Raw genomic sequence first — 17,497 nt, 5'->3', positions numbered from 1 at the left:
CATAGGAAAAATGGCAATCTTACCAAAAGTAATCTACAGATTCAGTGAAATCCCTATCAAAATTGCAACACAATTTTTCACAGACCTTGAAAGAACAATACTCAACTTCCTATGGAAAAACAAAACAAAACAACAACAACAAAAAATAGTATATCAAAGAAAAAAACCCTGTACAATAAAGGAACTTCAGGAGGCATTGTCATTCCTGACTTCAAGCTCTGTTACACAGCTATAGTCAGAAAAACAGCTTTGCACTGGCATAAAAATAAGCACATGGATCAATGGAATCAAACTGAAGACCCTGATATTAATACATATACCTATGAACACCTGACTTTTGACAAAGAAGCCAAAATTGTACAATGGAAAAAAGAAAGCATCTTCAACAAATGGTGCTGGCATAACTAGATGTGAACATGTAGAAGAATGCAAATAGATCCATATGTATTTCTATGCATAAAACTCAAGTCCAAATGAATCAAAGACCTCAACATAAATCTAGTTATACTGAACCTGATAGAAGTCAACATGGGAAATAGCCTCAAACACATTGGCACAAGAGATCACTTCCTAAATATAACACCAGTAGCACAGACACTAAGAGCAATGATTATTAAATGGGACCTCCTGAAACTGAGAAGCTTCAGTGAGGCAAAGGAGACGGTCAATAAGATAAAATGACAGACTACAGAATGGGAAAAGATCATCAACCCCACATAACACAGAGGGCTGATCTCAAAAATATATAAAGAACTCAAGAAACTAAATATGAAAATACAAAATAATCCAATTAAAAATTGGTTGGGATCTCAACGGAGAATTATCAACAGAAGAATCTCAAATGGACAAAAGACATTTAAGAAATTGTTCCACATCCTTAGTCATCAGGGAAATGCAAATCAAAATGGCTCTGAGATACCTTCTTACACCTGTTAGAATGGCTAAGGTTAAAAAAATTGATAACATCTTAAGTTAAAGAGGATGTGGAGTAGGGAGAACATTCCTCTATGATAGTGGAAGTGCAACCTTGTACAGCCATTCTGGAAATCAGTATGGTGATTTCTCAGAAAACCAGGAATTAATCTACTTCAGGATACAGCAATAACACTCTTGGGCTCACCATCCCACAAGGACACTTGCTCAACTGTAATCACAGCAGCATTATCCATAATAGCCAGAATCTATAAACCACCTTGATGTCTTTCAACTGAAAATGAATAAAGATAATGTGATACATTTACACAATGGAGTATTACTCAGTGGTAAAATAACAAAGAATTCTGAAATTTGTAGGCATGTGTATGAAACTAAAAAAAAAATATTCTGACTGATGTAATGCAGACCCAGAAATACTAACACAGGATGTAATCACTCATAGGTGGATGTTAGACACAAAGCAAAACCAGGCTACAATCCACAACTCCAGATAAGCTAGGTAAAAAAAGGAAGAGCCTAAGAGGAACAAGTATGAATTGCCCCAGGAAAGGACAATAATTAAGATCTCCTGGGTAAGCTGGTAGGGGTCACTGAAGGGAATGGATGGGAGATTGGATCAGGAGGGAATAAGATGGCCAAGTGGAGGAAAAGAAGGGAAGAGCAATGAAAGAGGTATTTTTGCAGAGGGAACCTTTAGGGGTTAGGGAGAAACCTGGTGCTAGGAATTCTCCAGGAACCCACAAGAATGACCTGAGCTAAGTAATAATGGAAACGGTGCCTGAACTAGCATTCTCCTGTAAGTAGATTGGTTACTACTCTAATTGACATCATAGAACCTACATCCAGTAGCTGATGGAAGCAGATGCAGAGACCCACGGTCAAGCACTGGCCAAGCTCCTGGAGTGCAGTTGAAGAAGGGAAGGAGGGATTATAGGAGCAACTGGGGTCAGGATCATGATGGAGAAAACTACAGAGACAGCTGACCTTAGCTAGTAGAAGCTCGGGGACTCAGGAATAACAGCTGGGGAACCTTTGTGGACCAAACTATGCCCTCTGAATGTGGGTGACAGTTGTGTGGCTCGATCTGTTTGTGGGAACCCTAGCAGTGAGACCAAGACTTATCCCAGTTACATGAATTGGCTTTTTAGAGCCCATTTCCTATAATGGTGGGATATCTTGTCTAGCCTTGATGGGGGGGGGGCTTTGTCCTGCCCTAACGTGGTATACCAGCCTGTGTTGATTCCCCAAGGGAGGACATATCCTTCTGAGGAGTGGATGGGAAGTAGGATGGAGGGAGGTATGTGTGTGTGGGGTGGGGGGGAGGAGCAGGAGAAGGGTAGGGAGGGGGAACCGAGGTTAGTATGTAAAATGAAAAAAAAAATTTTTTTAAAAGGAAATGTGGCAAATACCAGGCCAAGATGATCAGTTCTAAGATTTTTTTAAGAAAAAAACTTAAATCTTCAAAAATTGTATAATTGTATAATTTCACCTTGTTGAATCAACAGCAGAACAGCAGTGGTGCACGTCTTTAATCCCAGCACTTGCGAGGTAGAACCAGGAGGATCTCTGTGAGTTCAAGGCCAGCCTGGTCTACCAGCACCAAAACTACACAGAGAAACCCTGTCTCGAAAAACAAAATAACAAAAATAAACAAACAAACAAAAAAGAATTGAATGAATAAAGATGACAGCATAACTGTTTTATTATCTTGAAATAGACTGATATAACTATAATTACGACTATGTTTAAATACTAGTCATGGAGAAAATGCTTAAATATCTTAAATTATGTGTGATATTATAGGAACATCCATGTTTCCATTTGTTGTGCTCAAACCAACTAACCACATCTTCAATTTTCTAAAATACATTCATTTTAAGGCATTTCCAAAAATATTTAATAACAAACAAGTAAATAAATGCTGCAGATGCCAGTTTTCAGACATTACTATATCATTTTCTTTGAAGATATTAAAATAATGTTCTCCTATATTCTTGTTGACAAAAATCCCAAGAGTAAATATGTATTTTCAGACCCTAGTGCTTTGAAAGTAAAAGCTCCACTTGGCTGACAATAACCTACATATGATGAGAAGCTGACTAAAGTTCTTAAAGTATAGGTCCTCTTTTGACAAATATGTCAAGATCAACACATTATATAAGACTATTCATCAAAGAACACCAATCATTTCATTAGACCTTAACAAAAGGAAGTATTTTCTATTACAAAATGTTAAGTCAATTACTATGCAAAATTATTATTGCTACAAAAAATGTTCTAAGTATCATTTTCATGCTATAAATTGTTTTTTTTAATTACTTGTCACTCATTTGTTTCTAAAGGTTTCTCTTCCTCTTTCTATTTGACAGAGTGTTACTATATTTTCTATGAGAAGTTCCAGTTAACCTCAGTTTTAATTCTCTCTTAATTATCAAGACTAATTCTAAACATGTTACCATATGAAATTATGTCATATTATTCAACTTTAAAAACAAATAAAGTAATGCTTGTTTGAAATTATTCATTTAATTACCATCAGCAAGAACATATTAAGGGTCTCAAAATTTTAAATATATTATGAATTATTTGTTTTAATTTTTGAAATTATTTAGTTATGTCATTTCTCCCTTCCCTTTTACCCACTAAATACTCCAATATATCGAATTTACTTTCTTCAAATTCATAGCTCCCTTTTGTCATTAATTGTTACAAGATATTTATATATTTGTGTGTGTGTGTGTGTGTGTGTGTGTTTGTGTGTGTGTGTGTGTGTGTGTGTGTGTGTGTGTGTGTGTAATGCTAAATACATAAATGCAACTTACTCTGTAGCTAGAGTTTTCCTGCCTGGCCCACAGTCAGGACAAATCTTTGTCACCTGCCAGTCCCACAGCCACTCAGACCCAACCAAGTAAACACAGAGACTTATATTGCTTACAAACTGTATGGCCGTGGCAGGCTTCTTGTTAACTATTCTTATGGCTTAAATTAATCCATTTCCATAAATCTATACCTTGCCACATGGCTAGTGGCTTACCAGTATCTTCACATTATGCTTGTCCTGACAGCAGCTGGCAGTGACTCCTTCTGCCTTCCTGTTCTTTCTTTTCTCCTGTTAGTCCCACCTATACTTCCTCCCTAGCCACTGGCCAATCAATATTTTATTTATTGACCATTCAGAGCAACACATTTGCCATACAGAACATCCCACAGCACTGCTCAGTATGCATAAGGCTGCTTATATGAATATTTTCAGGGAAATATTTCCTCTGGGAAAGTTTATTACTCTGGCTTTCAGACTTTGTTATATGCCTGTACTTCTTTGCTCAGGGTTGAGGTCTCATGAGCTTTTCCCTGTGTGTCTTAACATATGTACTGTTAATGTCCTTGTTCAGCTCATGTTTAGGAAGTGAGACTTCACAGGGGAAGTTGCTGACATTCCTAGGAAACAAATTTTCACAGCAAATTCCCTGATACTCTGACTCTTACAATCTTTCTACCCCATCTTCCATAATGGTCTCTGAGCCTTAGGTTCAGGATTTGTTCTCTATATTTATATGTATGACAAGTATGTACCTGAGGAGCTAGTGGAGATCAGAAAAGGTCATCAGATGAGGCCCTGGAACTTTATTATAGGTGATTTTGTGTTGCTTTGTAGGTACTGGGAACCCAACCCTAGTCTTCTGCAAGAGACATATGAGACCTTAACCTGAAAGCCATCTCACTTCAACATTTACTTATTCCTGTTACAATTATAAAATACAGTAACAGTTATTTTTATCTTATAAAACTGTCTTCATATAGCTATAATCGTGATCCAATGTTATGATTATTTGTTTCCTAAAATTTGAGTTTTCCTTTTTCACCTCTCCATTTCTTAAAGCACAAGCCTTTTCATTTATGTGTGCTTCTATTGTGCATTCATAGATAGACAGGATGTTACAGTAATAAGATAATATTTTATGGGAGGTATGAATAGAACTCTGATTAAATTCTGACTCTTCCTTTTAACAGCTCCATGATACTCAGCAGGGAACTTGACTCCTTTGATCCTTAATTTCTGCCTCTGTGAATGGAGATAATTACATGGAACCTGAAGGTTTGTTTCCAAGGTAAATAATGTGGTATAATTAAAACATTAAAGATTACATTCACAGTGAGCACCTATGAATATCAGTTCACTACCTCCTCTTTCATATTGCTGTCTAGCAATCTCTCCTAAAGGAAAGCAAGCCTTCTCCTGTTGCCACAAAATTATAGTAGTCACACTTAGGGGTTTGTAATATGCCGAGAGCCATCCCCGGTGGTGGATGGGTCCTGTATAGGGTGTAAGGAGTCAGCAGGAAAAGGAAGTGAGCCAGGCCATGGTGGTCAGGAGAATCTTGTGGCCTGACTGACTAGTAGCCAGAGTGTTTATTTATACAGAATTTAGTTAGCAGGGATACATTCTTGGTGTTCCAAAACATAGATCATATCATTTTTGGTTTTGGACATGTGTTTCACTTCTTTTGCTCATCTTTTAGTCATCATTAATAAACTATGACAGAACAGAGTTATCATTTCCAATCATTCCCCCTCAATTTTTGACATCATTAATAAACAGTTATCATTCTTACTCATTAACCCCATAACCCAATTTCTGAGAATCTTAGAGGCATATGACAGCCTGTGCTCAGGCTGGTTGTATTGGTTGCTTCAAGGACACTAGATCAAAATAAAATCTTCAATCACTCTGGGCATTTTACCATGTCTCAAGCAATGTATTAGTAACTCTTAGTGGTCAGAGTGCCCAGGAAACATCCTCAGGCTAAAGCTACTGTAGTTATTATTCAAATTCTGGCATAATACAATCAATGTTCACATTTATATCCTTATAGAATTTGTCTATATCTCTAATCCTGGCATTCTATTGTTCCTTGGTCATATGACATTATAGTGGCTCTACATGGGCTAACTTCTAAGAGAGGGAGGTCCTAACATCTCATACTTTCATCATTTTTCCACTCCATACTTTGCTCTTCCGTATGTCTCTATCTAGGTCAGAGTTGTATGCTACTCAATTATCTGAGTGTACAGTGGGAAGAGGCTTTCTAACCTGAACTGCAAACAATTCCTCTAGCCCACCAAATGTTGTTGACCTTTTTGAATTTACTTTGTTTTGAATATCACGTTCTAGTGTAAGTACAGGGAAAGATGTTTCATGAATGTCTCATAACCTCATAAAGAGATCTCTGGCTTCTTGGGTCACAACCTCCTTGGCATCTCCTTCAAGTAGATAAGGATATCTCCCTCAAAGTAGGGGGGGATAGTATTTTCAAGACTTTCCTCAATAAGCTTAGAAGCAGCATTCCTGGAAGAAGGTATAAATGATTCATAAGGAATTTTCCATCAATCCAAAATCCTCAAGTTGTACAAATATTAAAAGTCCCCCAGGTATGTAGCAGGTAGAGATGAAAACCAAAGGTGGCATGGCAGCCATCATGTGGCTCAGCTTTGCTGGATCTTTGTCAAGCAGCTGTGCTGGCTTTATGACTTCTGCCATTCCATTCAGATATGGCTGTGCCAGTAATAATATTTACTTATGTGGCAAAAAAAAAAACACCTTTTTAGATACATCTTAAATGTTAGTGAATAGAGTATTTTTTTTTTAGTTTTCATAAATGTAGAGTCTTTGATTTGATCTAAGGTTTGACAGCTCTTGATGTGATACTTTGCAATATAACCACAATATGTGTGTGTGAGTGTGTGTGTGTGTGTGTGTGTGTGTGTGTGTGTGTGTGTGTGTGTGTGTATGTTTGCCAGTTCTTTGGGATGCGACCTCCCAGGACAAAAATCTTCAAGTCTAGGTTATATTAGAGTTTGAGCAGTCTTTATAGACCAATTATTCTTTACTGAACAGCATATCTAGATTTGATTATGCAGATATATACTCAAGAACAAACTTTTTTTTTAAATTTCTATGTATTGTTATACACTAACCAATGATTTGAAAACTTTCAAAATAATTCAATAATTTCTGACCTTGACAAGTTAAAACAAATTCAGACTTTGGAAGATACTTAATTAATACATGAAATAAAGACTTCTCCAATCTCTGAACTCTTCAAGAATAGCAAATTCATGTAGAGAGAGACTAAATAAATGTCTAAAATAAACAAGCAGAACCTTAGACAGAAAAAAAATGAAAATGCATGGTAGGTTCTGGGATTGGAAGATTTTACAGGAATGTATGAGAGAAAAAAGAACTCTGATGCAAATTTGTGAAAGTAACAACTCATGATAATGTGGGTGACCTCATCACTTTACATGAAAATATTGTTAGGACTAAATTTCCTCTTTCCAATTCAAACACTTAAACCATGGCCTTTAATGTGATTTTAGTTGGAGATGAAGGAACTGAGGTTAACTGAAGTTGTAAGAGTAGGACACTAAGAGACTGCTGCTCTTGAATGAAGAATGTGAAAATTCAGGGCTCAGCATCTCTGAACATCACACAGGGAAAAAAGTTGAGATGCAGCAGGAAGAAGAATGTTTGTAAATGGGATCAGGAGTTCTAGGGAAATAGCCAGAAAGCTAATGAGAAAGTAAGTCTCTGTTTTAAACATACCCAGTTGTGTTTTATTATTATTATTATTATTATTATTATTATTATTATTTTAATTTTGTGTTTTAGTTTTAATCCTAACAAGACTATTACTTGGAAAATTGTAAGGAACCAAAACTGAAGTTTCAAGAATTGATTTTTTAATTTAGTGTGTGTGTGTGTGTGTGTGTGTGTGTGTGTGTGTGGGAGTGTGTGTGTGTGTGTGTGTGTGTGTGTGTGTGTGTGTGGGAGTGTGTGTGTGTGTGTGTGTGTGTGTGAGTGTGTGTGTGTGTGTGTGTGTGTGTGTGTTGTATAAATTTTTAAAGATGTGTTACATTTGTTCATGCTGTAGAACATTTGTTTAATGACGCAAAGATGTGTTGCATTTGTTTATGTTGCATTTGTTTTACTCTGGGAAGTTGTGTTACTTTGCCTGCCTAAATCCCTGATGGTAAAATAAAGAGCTAAATGGCAGGCAAAAGGCAGCTAGCCAGGAAAAAGGATAGGCAGGGCTGGCAGGCAAAGAGAAGAAAAAGGAAGAATCAGGAGAGAAATAAGGAGGAGCAAGAGAGATAAAGGAGGAGGAAGCTAGGGGTCAGCCACCAAGTCACACAGCCAGCCATGGAGTAAGAGTGAAAGAAAGATATACAGAAGTAAGAAAAGGAAAAAGCCCAGAGGCAAAAGGTAGACATGATAATATAAACTTAAGAAAAGTTGAAAAGAAACAAGCCAAACTAAGGTCGGGCATTTATAGTTAAGCATAAGCCTCCATGTGTGATTTATTTGGGAGCTGGGTAGCAGGCCCCCCAAAGAACAAAAAGCCAAAGGAGTAAAAGAACAACCAACAATATCTCTGCGTGTGTGTGTTTCTTATAAATGATAACAAGATACATTTGTCATATAACACATGGACACTATTCCAATAAATACAAATACCATTCCTTCTTAATATGGTTTAATCTTAGGAAATACATCTTTTCATGTATATATACCTAGTTTCTACTTAACATTTTATAAATTTTATTTAATTATCACTTCAAACAAATAAAATGTTACTTTTAAAATTTCATATGAATTTAGGCAACACACTGATTACTCAAAGCTAGAAAATGTGTATAAATATTATCCCATATATTTAAATTACCATGCCGATCAACACACACAAGCATAGTATGAAAGTTGTAACTAACTGACTTAAACAGAATAAGAATCACAGTTTGCAACTATTTATTTGAAATTCAGTCCAGGTGGCAAAATGTCAATCATGCTTTAAGATACATCTAGATCAAAAGCAATCAAACTTCAAAGTGTCTCAGTTTTCATATTGACTCCCCCCTATTGCCTTTGAAATATCTAGGGCAGCATTTTGTTCAGAAAAAAAGGTTTCATTAAATATTAGTTGCACCAAATTAAGAACAAATATTACATCTGCAGAAATATAACATCCTGATCAAGGCACCTAAGTGCCTGCTACTGTCCACATTGAGCAGACACCTGGATGCCTCTGAGCAATGAAAACTAACAGAAATATCCATACAGAGGTAACTGGCAAAAGCCCCAAGATTTTACAGAAAATGTTGTTTGAAATATCCCAGGAAGAAGTCTGTATCTTTATGTTGATAAAACTTTTGTACAAGAGATATTCTGAACATTTTCGAATTTCAATGAAAATATCTATCATGTATGATAAAAATTACATTTACTTAAATTTACTTTTAATAAAGCCACATCTAATTACTATTAGAATAGCCAGAAAATAGTTGTCTGCTTTTTATTAAATAAATATTATATAACTGAAAATAATCACCAAAGAAAAACACAATCTATCTCATTTTATTGCCTTAAATTTTCTCTCAATAGCATTGCCTTGGATTAACAACTGGGGCATGTGGTCTGAAAATTTATCTTCAGATCTATTATTTGATAATCAAGCTACTACAAATTACTGAGTAACTCGGATTTGGAAGAAAGCCATTCCTGAAGCTCTTGATTTTGCTCCTTCTAAGATTTGTGTTTATAAAACTTGTCCTCTCCCTGGCACATCATTCGTTCCTTTTATACTCTTTATCTTCCACTAGCTGTAATGCCCTAGAAAACTACAAAAATGTGGAGAATCATGCCTAGGCATAGACGAAAGAACAGATTATAGATATTTGAATCATGTAATGCTGTAATGGTAAACTATCTACTAATGACATGTGCAGCACACTGACAATTTAATATGCCTTCAGTTAAAATTCCCACATACAGCAGTGTTTTAACACTGTATACTAGAACACTAACCACTTCTTAATTGTTCTTAGATTCATTTCATCTCTCTTCTTTGCATAATGAGCTATAATGTATCTCTCAAAGGCCTACAATCCTCCTACTCTCTTTGAAGAGAATAGATGAGAAAACCTGCTAATTTTGTCTAAAGTCAATTTTATTTCACCCATAGATTTTAAAGCAAAATGCTATGATATGTAGAAGATTTTTTAGGCTAACCAGAGTATTTTGTTAAGTAACAAAAGAAAGCTTTGAATTTAAGTATCTTGGGATGGGTTTATTTTTTTTTTAATTTTGGAATCAAATTTTAAAAGGAAAAATTTAAGATTATTGAATGTTGTCACTTATCTTTGCAGACAAAATTGTTTAAAATTTTACCTGGGATTACAGGCAACATGCTTGCATGCTATGATTCCAGAGTAAGTCATTTCTATTCAACTCTATTCATATATTCATTCATTCATTACATCTTTGTTGGTGTATGTGGCATCTCCTTGTTAATATTTACTTTGACTTTGAGAATAAGTTACGAAGAATTTCAAAAGTTATTTGACAAAAGGAGATTCAGTTGCAAAAATAATGCTTGTATACTTAAGAAATGGAAATATTAATAGGATCAGGGTATGGGGATAGATTTTGAGCTAAATGTGGAAATAGAGACTGATGAGATAAGCAGAACCAAAAATATGAGAAATAAGTGAGCCTTTGCAAATTTGCAAAATAAATAAAAGTGATGTTATTTTAAGTTACAATTGGATTTTCATGATGTTTTCTATAAAGGCATTGCTCCTCTTAATTGATATAAGAATAGATGAGTGTGTATGCTAAGAATCATACATGAGAAATTTGTACATATTTCTATAATTACCATAAACAGGAAACCGCCAGTCTAGTCCTTTTTATTGCTCACTTTGTCTATGAGAATTATGCATTAACCCACATCCATCCCTCTACTTGTTTTCCAGTATACATAAACAATAACTTGTGGATGATTATCTTGTACATCCAGGGAGAGCAATTTTAGCAATGAAAAAAAAAATAGGTGATCAATGTTTCACTCATTGTCATCATGAAGCATAAATATGACTATAATATAATTTATTTGAAATATATGTTGTTTCGTCACTTACTGTTCAATAGCAGGATGGTTCTATCAACCATAAAATAAAATTTGGAAACCATCTGTATTACAGATTATTCTATGAGCAGAAAATTTTGTAGGTTTTAACAAGGACACAATGGCTTCCATGTCATAAAACATCAGAATAGTTCAATAGTCAAAAAATCAGTGTATATCTGTTTGCCTTCAGTCACGCAGCTTCACTCCCACACAAAGTCCCAAAGCTGTTCTTTAAAAGCCAGACATCTGTGTCATCTGTAGATTCTCATGAAAATGGTTTGTTAGCGAACATCACTTTTTCAGACACCCTTCTGTAAATTGTGATGTGCATAAATAGTAATATTTATGTCTTTATCAGGACTGATTATGAATAAAATTCATACTATCTTTGACATTTTTTTTTTTTTTTGGTTTTTTTTGAGACAGGGTTTCTCTGTGTAGCTTTGCGCCTTTCCTGGAGCTCACTTGGTAGCCCAGGCTGGCCTCGAACTCACAGAGATCCGCCTGGCTCTGCCTCCCGAGTGCTGGGATTAAAGGCGTGCGCCACCAACGCCCGGCCCTATCTTTGACATTTTTATAGTGGACTACATTCTATAATGTTCCAAGTTATGGGTATACCATAGTTTTTTTTTTATAATTAATATACCAAAGAAACTTTTCTTATGTATATGCTAAGAAATTATTTAAAAAAGCTGACAAATGTTGTCATGCATTTTGTGTGTGTGTGTGTGTGTGTCTGTTTATCTGTTAGTATACATAGACATTCAAGTGAAATTGGACTATTGTTGAATTGTATAGATAACTAACTTTAAAACAAGCTGTTAACATCTATTTTAAAAGGCTGCATCACCAGTTAAGAAGGAATTTTCTCATTGCTCACTATTCTGAAAACATCTTGCTAATGCTGGACTTTGGATGTTAACTGTTTAAAAAATTCCAATATCTGAGTGATGAGCTTGCATTTTCTAACAATGACTAATATTTATATTATTTCATATATCATTTCAATAGCATATATTCTTTAGTAAGGTTTTATTTTATTTTATTTTATTTATTTATTTGGTTCTTCGAGACAGGGTTTCTCTGTGTAGCTTTGCGACTTTCCTGGAACTCACTTGGTAGCCCAGGCTGGCCTGGAACTCACAGAGATCCACCTGCCTCTGGCTCCCGAGTGCTGGGATTAAAGGTGTGTGCCACCACTCCCCGGCTTTAGTAAAGTTTTAGTTTAGTCTCTTGGATAGTTTTTCAGGGTTATATGTCCTTCTCCTCTATACAATATTGTTTGGGAATATTATTTGAAGGTGTGTTACTTTTGTTTGTATTACATTTAACTCTGTGAACCTGTGTTACTGTGCCTATCTAAAACACCTGATGACCTAACAAAGAGCTGATTGGCCAATGAATGGCAAGGCAGGAGAAAGAATAGGCTGACAGGCAGAGAGAAAATATAAAAGGAGAAATCTGGGAGGAAAAAGGAGCCAGAGAAGGAGGATATCAGAGTCCAGCCACTCAGCTACACAACCAGCCACAGATTAAGAGTAAGAGTAAGATACACAGAAGTAAGAGAATTTGAAATTCCAAAGACAAAAGACAGATTCAATAATTTAAAGCTAAGGAAAACTGTCTAGCAACAAGCCAAGCTAAGATTGGGCATTTGTACGTAAGAATAAGCCTCCATGTGTGCATTTATTTGGGAGGTGGGTGGCAGGTTCCCTCCAAAGACCAAAGAACAAAGAGCAAAGAGCAAAATCAACCAACAACATATTATCTTTCTGTCTTGAATATTTGGTCTTAATTAACTTGTAAACATAGCCACTTAGTGTGTTAGTTTTTTGTTTGTTTGAATTTTGTGATGGATCTTTATTTAAAATGCTGATTTACTAAGGTAGAATTTTCCAGTGACTTGGAGAGTGAAGACATTCATAGGCCTCACAATTTTTTGCTAAGTGCTGCCTTTGTAGCCTTGGTAGCAACCATGGCTGTCTTTGATGCCTCCTTAGCATTTCTGCTTCCTTGAGAGCGCTCATAGCTTGCTTTCACTGAACTTTCTGAACTTTCATTTCCTGATTCCTCTTGGTCATCACACCAAAAAGAGAAGCAATGGTGATGGCCTGCTCAGATTGGACTGTACGGCAGGTTCTTTTCTTTTGAATTTCTTCTAACCATTCTTTCATTTATTTATTTTTCCTGTAGGGGATAGTGCAGTTTATCTGCTGAGCATGACCTTTTGAAAGGAATGGGAGCTTATATTTTGCATGAAGAAATTGAAAAACATTCCTGTGGATTCTTGGCATAGCCCAGCCCCAGTCCAGGTGGATTTTGTACCACCTAAAATGGCATACCTCAACCTTCACAGTAAAGCATGCTGCCTTCTCTATAAGGCTACTGGCCAGAGGAAACAGGGTGAGGAGTCAGAAAAGATCATGCAAAAACACCATACTCACAATAGTTTCTTTCACAGAAGAAAAAACTTAGTTTTAGTAAATCACAGTACACAATATTGTATTTGAAAATATATTTGCACAATACTCAGACTGGATGTGGCAAGGGAAAATCAGTTTTTGTTAGTTGTGTATACCACTACAGGCAGACCACAGGCCAGAGCGGGCCCCAACACCTAAGACATGAGCAACACACTAGAGTCCCCGGGGAACACTTTAGAGAAGGAGGAGGAAGAGGAGGAAGAGGAAGAAGAGAAGCAGGAGAAGGAGGATGAAGGACAGGAGGTGGAGGATGGGGAAGAGGCGGATATCTTAAAGTTGCAAAACAATGTCTGGGAGGGTGGACATGATGAATGTTGGAGGAGTTGGTAAAGGGTAATATGATTAAAATACATTTGAAAAATTCCAAAATAGTTAATAAAATATTTTTTACCATTTTTTATTTAAGAAATTGTTCCACTCATTCTACATATCAACCACAGATCCCGCTCCCATCCCTCCTTCCAGTGCCCCAACTTCTACCTCCCTATCCACTCTCTATCCCCTCCTCAAAAAGGGTAAGGGCTCCCATGGGGAGTCATTAATGCCTGGTACATTTAGTTAAGGCAGGACCAAAATGCCTCCCCATGTGGTGATATTTTATTTGTGCTGAAATGTACTGATATTTTATTTGTATGTTAATAAATAAAGGTTACCTGGAGACCAGGGGGAAAAGGCCAGCCATTCTTAGTAAAGAAGTCAGGCAGAACAAGCCCTGAATCCCTTAGCAGGCAGGATCTCTGTGTGTTCAAGGCCACACTAGGGAATAGAGCCAAGAGTGGTGACACATGCCTTTAATCACAGTACCAACCATAGAGACCTAGAGGTTTGCACAGACAGACAGAAAGTGACAGAACTGTGTAGGAAGAGGAAGTGAGGTGGCCCGACTAAGATAGCCAATGAGAGGGCAGAACAGCAAGACAATAAAGGTATGGCTAGACAGGAAGTAACTGGCATTTGGAAGCCTCTGTTGGTGAGGTAAGTTTGGCTTGTGGCTTTCTCTATTTTCCTGATCTAAGGTCTTCAACCCTATATTTGGCTCTGTTTTTTTTTTTTAATTTAATAAGACCATTTAGAAATTCATCTAAATTTCCCTTGCACCAAGGCTGAGCAAGGTGTCCCACTATAGGTAATGTGCTCCACAAAGCCACCTCATACACTAGGGATAGATCTTGATCCCACTGCCAGAAGCTCCTCAAACAACCCAGCTACACTACTGTCTCCCATATATAAAAATTCTAGTCCAGTCCCTAGCAGGTTATCAGCTGTTGGTCTAAAGTTTCTGAGTTCCTACAAGATTGGATCCATGTCTGTGTAGATTTCCTCATCATGATCTTGACCCTGCTTGCTCATAATCCCTCTTCCCTCCTTTAGACTGGACTCCCAGAGCTCGGGCTGGTGGTTGGCTGTGTATTTAAGCCTCTGCTTCCATCAATTACTGGATGAAGGCTCTGTGATGACTGTTAGAGTATTCACCAATATGATTACAGGGGTAGGCTAGTTCATGCACCCTCTCTACTATTGCTAATAGTCTAAGATGTGGTCATCGTTGTGGATTCCTGGGAATTTCTCTAACACCAGGTTTCTCCCTTACCCCATAATTACTCTCTCTACCATGATATCTCTTCCATTACTCTCCCACTCCATCCCTCCTCAGCTTGACCATCCTATTCCTTCATGTTCTAATACCCCATCCACTCCCCTATATTGCCCCATCTTGGCCCCAGATTACTCCTAAGGTCTCACTTATTTTTCCTTCCCAGAGTGATCCATGTGTCCTTCTTAGAGTCCTCCTTGTTACCTAGTTTCTCTGGAGCTGTGGTTGCAGTCTATTTATCCTTTGCTTTATATCTAGTATCCACTTATTAGTGAGTACATACAATGTTTGTCTTTCTGAGTCTGAGTTATCTAACTCGGGATAATATTTTCTAGTTCCATCCATTTGCCTACAAATTTCATGTTGTTATTTTTTACAGTTGAGTAATACTCCATTGTGTATATGTACCACATTTTCTTTATCCATTCTTGGTTGAGGGACATCTAGCTTGTTTCCAGGTTCTGGCTATTACAAATAATTCTGCTATGAACATAGTTGGACAAGTGTCCTTGTGGTATGATTGAGCATCCCCTGGGTACATGCTTAAGAGTGGTATAGCTGGGTCTTGAGTTCTTTATGAATTTAGAAATGGCAATCTTACCAAAGCAATCTACAAATTCAATGAAATCCCCATCAAAATCCCAACACCGTTCTTTACAGACCTCAAAAGAACAGTACTCAACTTCACAGAGAAAAACAAAAAACCCAAAATAGCTAAAACAATCTTTTATAATAAAGCATCTTCTGGAGACATCACCATCCCTGACTTCAAGCTCTGTTACACAGCTATGGTAAGAAAAACAGCTTTGCATTGGCATAAAAATAAACACATGGATCAATGTAATTAAATTGAAGACCCTGATATTAATACACATACCTATGAACACCTGAATTTTGACAAAGAAGCCAAAATTGTACGGTGGAAAAAAGAAAACATCTTCAACAAATGGTGCTGGCATAACTGGATGTAAACATGTAGAAGATTGCAAATAGATCCATATCTATCACCATGTATAAAATTCATGTCCAATTGGATCAAAAATCTCAACATAAATCCAGCTACACTGAACCTGATAGAAGAGAAAGTAAGAAGTAGCTTTGAACACATTGGCATAGGAGATCACTTCCTAAATATAACACTGGTAGCATAGACACTGAGAGAAACAATTAATAATGAGACCTCCTGAAATTGAGAAGCTTCTGTAAGACAAAAGACATGATAAATGAGACAAAACAACAGCCTACAAAGTGGGAAAATATCTTCACTAATCTCATATCTGACAGAGGGCTGATCTCCAAAATAAAATACCTTTAAAAAATATAATTGCAAAATCACATGTATTTTAATCTATGGCTTTTATTATGATGTTTATAATTTATCTTTTTTTATTTATACATGATTAACTTTGAATTTCTGTTTTGTTTTACTGATCTTTTTAGTCTATTGTCAATTGTGGTGATATTTTATTTGTGATGAAATGTTGTGATATTTTATTTGTACTTTAATAAATAAAGCTTGCCTGGAGATCAGAGGAAAAAGTCAGCCACAACACAGAAGTCATGCAATGTTAGCACATGCCTTTAATTCTATGACTTGCCAGGCAGGATCTCTGTGTGTTCAAGGCCACACTGGAAACAGAGCCAGGTCTGGTGGTATATGCTTTAAACTCCAACACTATTTAAGCTTGGAGGTCAGGAGGTCTGTACAGACAGGTAGGAAGTGGTGTAGCTAGATGGAGAGAGCAAATCAGAAGACAGAACAGCAAGGCATATAGGCATGGGTAGACAGGAAGTTGTGGCATTTGGTAGCTGTAGAGTTGGTGAGATAAGGTTAGCTATGACTTTCCCTATTTTCCTGATCTTTCCCAGGCTTTTACCCATATATCTGTCTCTGTGTTTTTTTTATTTAATAAGAATGTTTAGAAATTCATCTACAGTCAATATCATGCTATATTGATTATATTGGTTTTATGATATGATAATATGTGATCATGGGAGTCATATAGCTTCTCCTTTGATATTATGGTGGCAGTAATAGGCATACTTTTATTCTATTAATATGTTTAGATGAATTTCTCAATATTTTAAAATACATTTCTAGGATTTGATCAGGGCTGGTGTTGAAACTACAGATCAGTTTTGGAAAAAGTTATATCTCAACCATACTTGTTTTCAAATCTATGAATATTGGTTTATTCTCTCCACTAATCCAAACCTTTGATTTCTTTTATGAACATTTCATGGACTTAATAAGGTTATATCACAGATAGGCACTTTGATAGATTACCACTTGGTTTGATGGTGTATGTTGAATTGTAAGAAGTCTTTGCATTGTTTCAGATGCAGTAAAAAAAGAAAGAAAGAAAGAAAGGAAGGAAGGAAGGAAGGAAGGAAGGAAGAAAGAAAGAAAGAAAGAAAGAAAGAAAGAAAGAAAAACAGAAAATGAGTGATCATATTATACTGATACTGAATTCTATACTATTGCTAAACTTTACTGTCGGTTTCAAGAATTCTCA

Source organism: Peromyscus maniculatus, chromosome 9 (assembly GCF_049852395.1).
Source record: "Peromyscus maniculatus bairdii isolate BWxNUB_F1_BW_parent chromosome 9, HU_Pman_BW_mat_3.1, whole genome shotgun sequence".
Taxonomy (NCBI): domain Eukaryota; kingdom Metazoa; phylum Chordata; class Mammalia; order Rodentia; family Cricetidae; genus Peromyscus; species Peromyscus maniculatus.
The sequence above is the reverse complement of the archived record's forward strand: the minus strand, read 5'-3'. Positions refer to the sequence as shown.